The following is a 6,452-nucleotide window of genomic DNA, read 5'->3' as shown; positions in this document are numbered from 1 at the left end:
CCATGGGGATTTGCTCTCTTTATGGCTGCGGGGTGTGGGCGAAGGAGGATCAAGAAGGTCACAAGCGTTTGCCTGGGGTACCTCGAAGCCCTGAGACGGGGATGGAGAGAGGACTGGTGCTCAGACTTGGCCACATGGGGATTGTGAGGTCGATTCAGTCCCAAGTGGCATTGGTGGGGAGAGGCTGAGATGCACATTTAGGCATCATCACTAAGCAGGGGTGGGATAGAAAAGCAAAAAGGACCAAGGCCAGAGCCTGGGGCATCTTGGCTTCGGAGGTCAGGGAGATGGAGGGGGAAAGAGGCAAAGGCGCTGAGAAGTAGCAGCCAGGGAGATGGGAGGGTCTCGGTGTGGTCAGCTCTGCCCTCTCTGAGCTTCAGCTTCCTCTCCTGGGCAGGTGGTGGGTGGTGCTGATGGGCAAGTAGAGGGTATCCTCCGCGCCTGGCCCTCGGCAGGTCCCCCCAGAGAGAAGCAGTTAGTGAATCACACGTGCTCTGGCCATGGGGTGACCCCACAAGTCCAAGGATGTAAGCAAAGGGAGTAACCAGAATTTCTGTGTTGGGGGGAGGAGACGTGAACACAGGGGAGGGCTCTCCGCTGCCCAGAGCTAGCTAAGGCACCCCCTGGAGGGGTTGGGACAGAGCAGGGCCTTGGAGCCCGGGCAGGATTTGGTGAAGTGAAGCAGGCACCTGGGGGTGGGATGTTATGGACATCCACCCCCGCCCCCACCAGAGGCTGGTCTGATCACTGAGGGGAAGAGAGAGGGCTGTGTGGCCACCCTCCAAGTCCCTGCCTGGGAGCTCGCCTCGGGGTGGCCAGAGTCACAGAATCACAGGCTGGAAGGAACCTCAAGATAAGTCTTCTGGTCTCCCAATCTGTTTTGCAGATGAGGAAATTCCGAGATGGGAAGGGCCTTTCCTGTGGTTACAGAGCTGATAAGGCTGGTGGTGGGGTTGCAGGGCATCCCAGGGAGAGGCTCTCGCTAGCATCTCTGCAGAAAACTCAGTCTGCACTGAACAGGCCCTGGAGTGTGCTGTCTTCCGGGCCCAGGGCTGCCCCTTGCTCCACACGGCCTGCAAAACCAGTCCCCAGTTCCCTGGCCCGGCATCCAAGGCCTCTCCCCCAGGTCATAGGTCACTCTTCCAGGCACATTTCCTGCAATTGCCCAGGCCTGCCCTCTGCTCCAGCCACAAGCAGACCACACATGCACTCATGGATGCAGAAACCTGACTGCTGGGCCTGCCTCTGGCTATCTGCTGTGCTTCACAGGCCTGGAATGGAACTTTCCCTGTTGGAGTCCTGTTCAGCTGTCGTGACCATCTCTAGCAAGCCTTCCCTAGCGACCCGGGTGGGAGGGATCTCTCCCTCCTCGGGCTCCCTGCAACCCTCTGAACCATTAAAGCAGCCATCACACTCATGCTCTCTGTGGCCAGCCACTGTCCAATCTTCCTTCAAGGCCCAGCTGACTGGTCCTCTCCTCCGGGAAGCCTTCCCTGACCACCCTCCGCCTGGACCTCCTCTGGGTTCCCATGGCCATTGTGCTCCTCGGGGACATTGCATTGAACCAGGTTGTAGTACAGGTCTGTGTTGTGTCTGTGTCTGCCTCCCCCACCCATCTGGAGCCTCCTCGGGAGCTAGGACTGGCCCAGTGCACCGGGGGATCTGGGATCTGGGAGTGGCACACCTGGGGCTGAGCTCATGCCTCAGAAATGTTGGATTTTGGGGTGTTCTTTGGACCTTAACCAGAACAAGCAAATGAAAAAATCGGACCAAGGACCCAGAGTGATTCTCAGAAAGGGTGATCACAAACCTCAGGGCTCTGCAGAGGAGGTGGCTTGCCCCAGATCTCACAGTAGGTCCACTGTGGTGCGGGGCTGGGGGCCCAGGTGTGTCTGCCACCAGACCCTGCACCCTTCTCACGAGTCCTCACTCCGGCCAGGTGCAGGAAGAGCGGCATAAAAGGCAGAAGACTCTTCCCGGCTCAGGACAGGAGACCCAGCTGGGACCCCGACTCAGTGGGCCTCATACACCTGCCACTTGCCAGTGCCCAGGCCAGCAACGAGGCCCTGCACCCCTCTGGCTCGTCAGGGGCTGGGCAATCAAGAGGGGGTGGGGGACAGGTGTCTGCACTGTTCCTCCCCGGCCAGATCAGGGTTCGAAGCATGCAGCTAGGCTGAGCATCTACCCCGGTGAGACAGGGGCGGGGCCTCCAGTGTGAATCCCAGAACCTCAGAGCTCTAGGGTCTCAGGATCTCATTGTGTGCAGAGATTTCAAGCCATAAAATCTTGGTATTTTGGACTTTTGGAGTAGAACTCTTCAAACCATTGCCTTGGAACCCTGTAGAGGCCCCTGAACCAATAGCCAAAAAATGTAAAAGGCCCAGGTATGGCCCTGTGGGTGTCAGAACGCTCCACCTCCCTCTTGCCTAAGAGGAGCGCAGGCCCAGACTGGGCTCTGTGAAGCCCAGAAGGCCCGCGAGAGAGCGTGACTCCCCAAGGATGACAGGACCAGCTGCTCCGAGGAGGCTTCTGAACCAAGTGTGGGAGGCTGACTGGAGACATGGGAGAGACGGGGCCTGAGGAGGGAGACAAGAAGGCGGCAGAGAGGAAACAGGAACTCCTGAAAAGACGGAGAGATTAGGTTGGTGGGAAAGGAGAGAATGGACAGATAAGGGCCCCTGGGGAGGCCAGGTCAGGCCAGAGAAACAACCAAGGGGGGCCCGGGCGCAGCCCTGAGCAGGCAGATGGTCTGTCGTTCCTCAGGTCATGGTGACCAGCTGCCAGGTTACACAGAGCAGGCCTCCAGCAGGATGCAGGCCCCCGCCCGGGACCCTGGACCACGGGAGGCTGAATGGGGTAGGGGGAGTCTGGGGCTGGGAGGCAGAAATCCCGGCATGTTTTCCACTCTCTTGCTGTGTGACTCCAGGCAGCCACTGGCCCTCTCTGGGCCTCTGCAAAAGTTGTCTCATTTAATTCTCACGATTTTGAAAGGTAGAGCCCAGTATCTCTATTTATTGATGAGGAAACTGAGGCCCAGGGAGAGAAGCAAGTAGTCCAAGGTTATAGAGCCGTAAGGGGCAGGGCAAGGATTCAAGCCCCAGACTCCGTGGCTGCATGTCTGTGATGGGTGTCCGAGGGATGGAGGTGGCCTCTGGCTGAATGGGTATTGACCATGAACCGGAGTAGCCAGACAGGGCTCCGCACGGGAGGGAGAGGAGACCAAGCAGATTTTAATAGGTGTCACAGGGACTGGAGAAGGCAGTCCAGAGAAAACCCACCTCTCTCAAAGTGTCGGGGATAGAGAGTAGAAAACCTGGAAGACTTCATGGAGGAAGTGCCATTTGCACTGGGTCTGGAAACCTGAGGACGATTTCAAGAGATGGAGGAAGAGGCAAAGGGGAGGGGTCTGCATGAGCGAAGGCATGGTGCCCGGTTTGCTGGGGGGAGGCCAAGAAGTGGGGTGTGGCTGGAGCTCAGGGATCTGTGGGCACCAGGCCGCCTCGGGCCCTAGGCTGGTACATTAGAGCCAGGGTGTCCGAGACCACCGCCACCAGGGTGCTAGCCACAGGCTGGCCCAGCCACCGCCTGCCCGCCAGGTCCCCCGCCCACCCGCAGGGATGGCTGGCTTCAGGCAGAGCGATTTCACAGCAGCCCGTTTAACGGGTCCCTTTGCTCCCATAGACCAAATCAATATCCGCTCGGCTCCCCGGGCCTGTGGCTGCTGAAGACATTCTCCTCATCAGCCCCTCGGTCCCCGTTGCCTCACCTGCCGGGCTCCAGTGGGGGGCTGGAGAGCTGGGGGAGGGGTGGAGGGGGGGCGGAGGTGGCAGATCACACGACCATCCCAGACACCGACCGCATCCAGGCTGGCCTCGAGGCTGGCAGGGGAAGGCGGAGTTTGGAGAGGCCTGGGCCCCAGAGCTCCTGGACGGGCACAGCTGTAGTGAAAACCTAAGTGTTCACGTCCCCGCCATGTTGGCATCCATAAAAGCCTTGCTTGCAGGGGCTGCGGAGCAGGTGACCGTCTGGGAGGTGCTGGCGCCGCAGCCCATTAGGTGCCATGCCCTCGAAGGCACCTGCTAACTCAAGATCCTGATGCAGCTTTCCTTAGATTCTGGACCACCGCCCAAAGCATTCCACGGTCCTGGGAGCCCAGGACTCCAGGATGCTAAGAGTCTAGCAGGTCTAGAATCTAAAGAATCTAAAACTATGCCTTTGTTTTCCTCTGCCTAACATGGGAGTGTCATGGTGAATTTTCTAGGGTTTATATCGTCCTTCTTCTCCCCGGAGAGCTGTCCTGACTTCCCATCACATCTGACCCAAGGGAGGGTAGACCCAGCAGGCAGGAAGCCTGCTTGCTGCAGACCCTGGCTCTGGACACTCCTGGATAAAAGGCTAGGTAACCATCTTCAGCTGGTGACCCGAGGCCAGCTTCTGGGGACAGGCCGCTTGTCCGATGCTTTCCCCACAGGCGTGTGATGGTTCTTACCTGCGGTGCTCCGTCCTAGCCCCTGGCAGCCCTCCTGCCCCCTCCGGTGTCAGTTTGGCGGTCCATTCTCCTCCTGCTAGTTGCTGCCCTTCCCTCCTGCTGTCCCTGAGAGCTCCTCTCCCTACTAACAGAGACCCCATCGTCACCAACAGTGGCTCCAGGATCCTCAGGAATGGGGGGCAAGGATGGCGGCTGCCGACACTCCCCGTCTGTGCCAGAGCCCAGGCGGAGTCTAAAATCCATTTCCCAAGCGTAGGGAAGCAGACGTCCACCACCTCCAGCACCCACACGGCCTCCCTCCCACCCCAACACGCGTCCACAGCCGCACAGCAGAGACCCCACCAGCCTCTCTATCTCTGTCTCCAGAACACATCTGAAACGCACAAGCTATGCAGGAGGCCTCAGTGTGTAGCAGGAAGGGACACGGCCTGTTAGAGTCACACAGCCAGGGCTTCATCCAAGCCCCTGCTCCTACAAACCAGGTGACCCTGGACAAGTCTCAGCTCCCAAGATGCCACTGCCTCAGCTGTAAAATGGGGGTGAACACAGGCTCATCCTGACCTCAGGACAGAGCATGGAGCACCTCACCGGGCTGGACCGCCCAGCCAGGGCTTGGCCATGGGACCATGTAATGCACTTTCCTTCCCCAGAGCTTCCCTGCACTTGGGCCCCGTGCCTCTCTCCATGGTGCATGCCGGGGACACAGGAAGGACACCGGAAGACACACCTGCGGGGGACAGAGGCAGGACTCTGCCACAGGAGGGGCTAGGAGCACTGCTGTGGTTAGGAGCACGATTCTGCTCTTGGCCAGGCCTGCCTGGCTCCTGGCTCTGCACTCACTGACTGGGGCACCTGGCAGACGCTTCTTCCTTTTTGAGCCTCAGTTCGTTCGTCTGTAAAGTATCATGAATAACAATACCCACCTCTCTGGATTATTGTGAGGTTCAAACTAGATCATGCACAGCAAACACTGGGCACATCAGATGGCAAGAGTTATTTATTGGTAGCCATTGTTATTAAATCAGAATTTGGTCACTCGGTCAGTCAACAAACCTCCACAAAGCACTGTCCTGAGCCACACTCTGCCAGGCACTGGGGAATCAGAGCCAAGACTGATATGGCTCCAGCCCTCAGAGTCTCCAGACATGGGGGGAGCAAAGTGAGCTGGGAGCCTGGGGCCGGGGGTGGGGAGGGAGTCAGGGAATCCCTACAGCTGGACCTGGAAGGACTAGAAGCAGTGCCCAGGTGGCCTGGAGGACCCCCAGGCAGAGTGGACAGCGAGGCACAGGCTCAGAGACTGGGAGAGCAAGGTTTCTTCCTTCAGGAAACTTGCTCTCAGGGCCTCGCGGTTGGTGGAAAAGCCCAGCTCTGGAGTGGGGGCGGGGGGCGTCCTACAGGAGGCGGTGAGGAGGGCTGTGCCTCCGTGAAGCCCAGCTCTGCCCTCACACGCTGCTCGTTTGACAGCTGGGATGGAGTCAGGGAGAGGGTTTGCCCAACTCCTCCATGAGGCCCTGAAACCCCGTGGCCGCCGGAACACACAGGCATTCCCTCGCTCTCTCCCCAGGAGGCTGTGGGCTTCCAGGAAGGCCTTTCCCCACATCAGGTCCCTAGGCCCAGCCCTGCACAGTGCCCCTATGGGTCCCTCAGGCTGTCCTGGGGTTCGTGGGGACACCATCTTGTTCCCGTTGTCTCCTCAGAACCCAATGCAAGCCTGGCCCAAAGACAGAGCAGAAGTCCAAGGCCTGATGGGGTGAAGACCCCAACCGGAAGGGCAGGCGCCCCCCAGGCCTGAGGCTGGGGTACTGGACCAGGCTCTAGGTGGGTATCACACAGAGAAATTTGTGCCTTTTGGAGGATGCCTGGCTCCATCCATACCAGTAACTGGTAGACGCTCAGAGAGGCAGCCAGATCCCCATCCGCCTCCAGGTTAATGCCAGTTTATGGATGAGACACCTGAGGAGAG

Source organism: Mirounga leonina, unplaced genomic scaffold, assembly GCF_011800145.1.
Source record: "Mirounga leonina isolate KUSES-001 unplaced genomic scaffold, KU_Mleo_1.0 Mir_92, whole genome shotgun sequence".
Classification (NCBI taxonomy): Eukaryota; Metazoa; Chordata; class Mammalia; order Carnivora; family Phocidae; genus Mirounga; species Mirounga leonina.
This window is presented reverse-complemented; position numbering follows the sequence as displayed.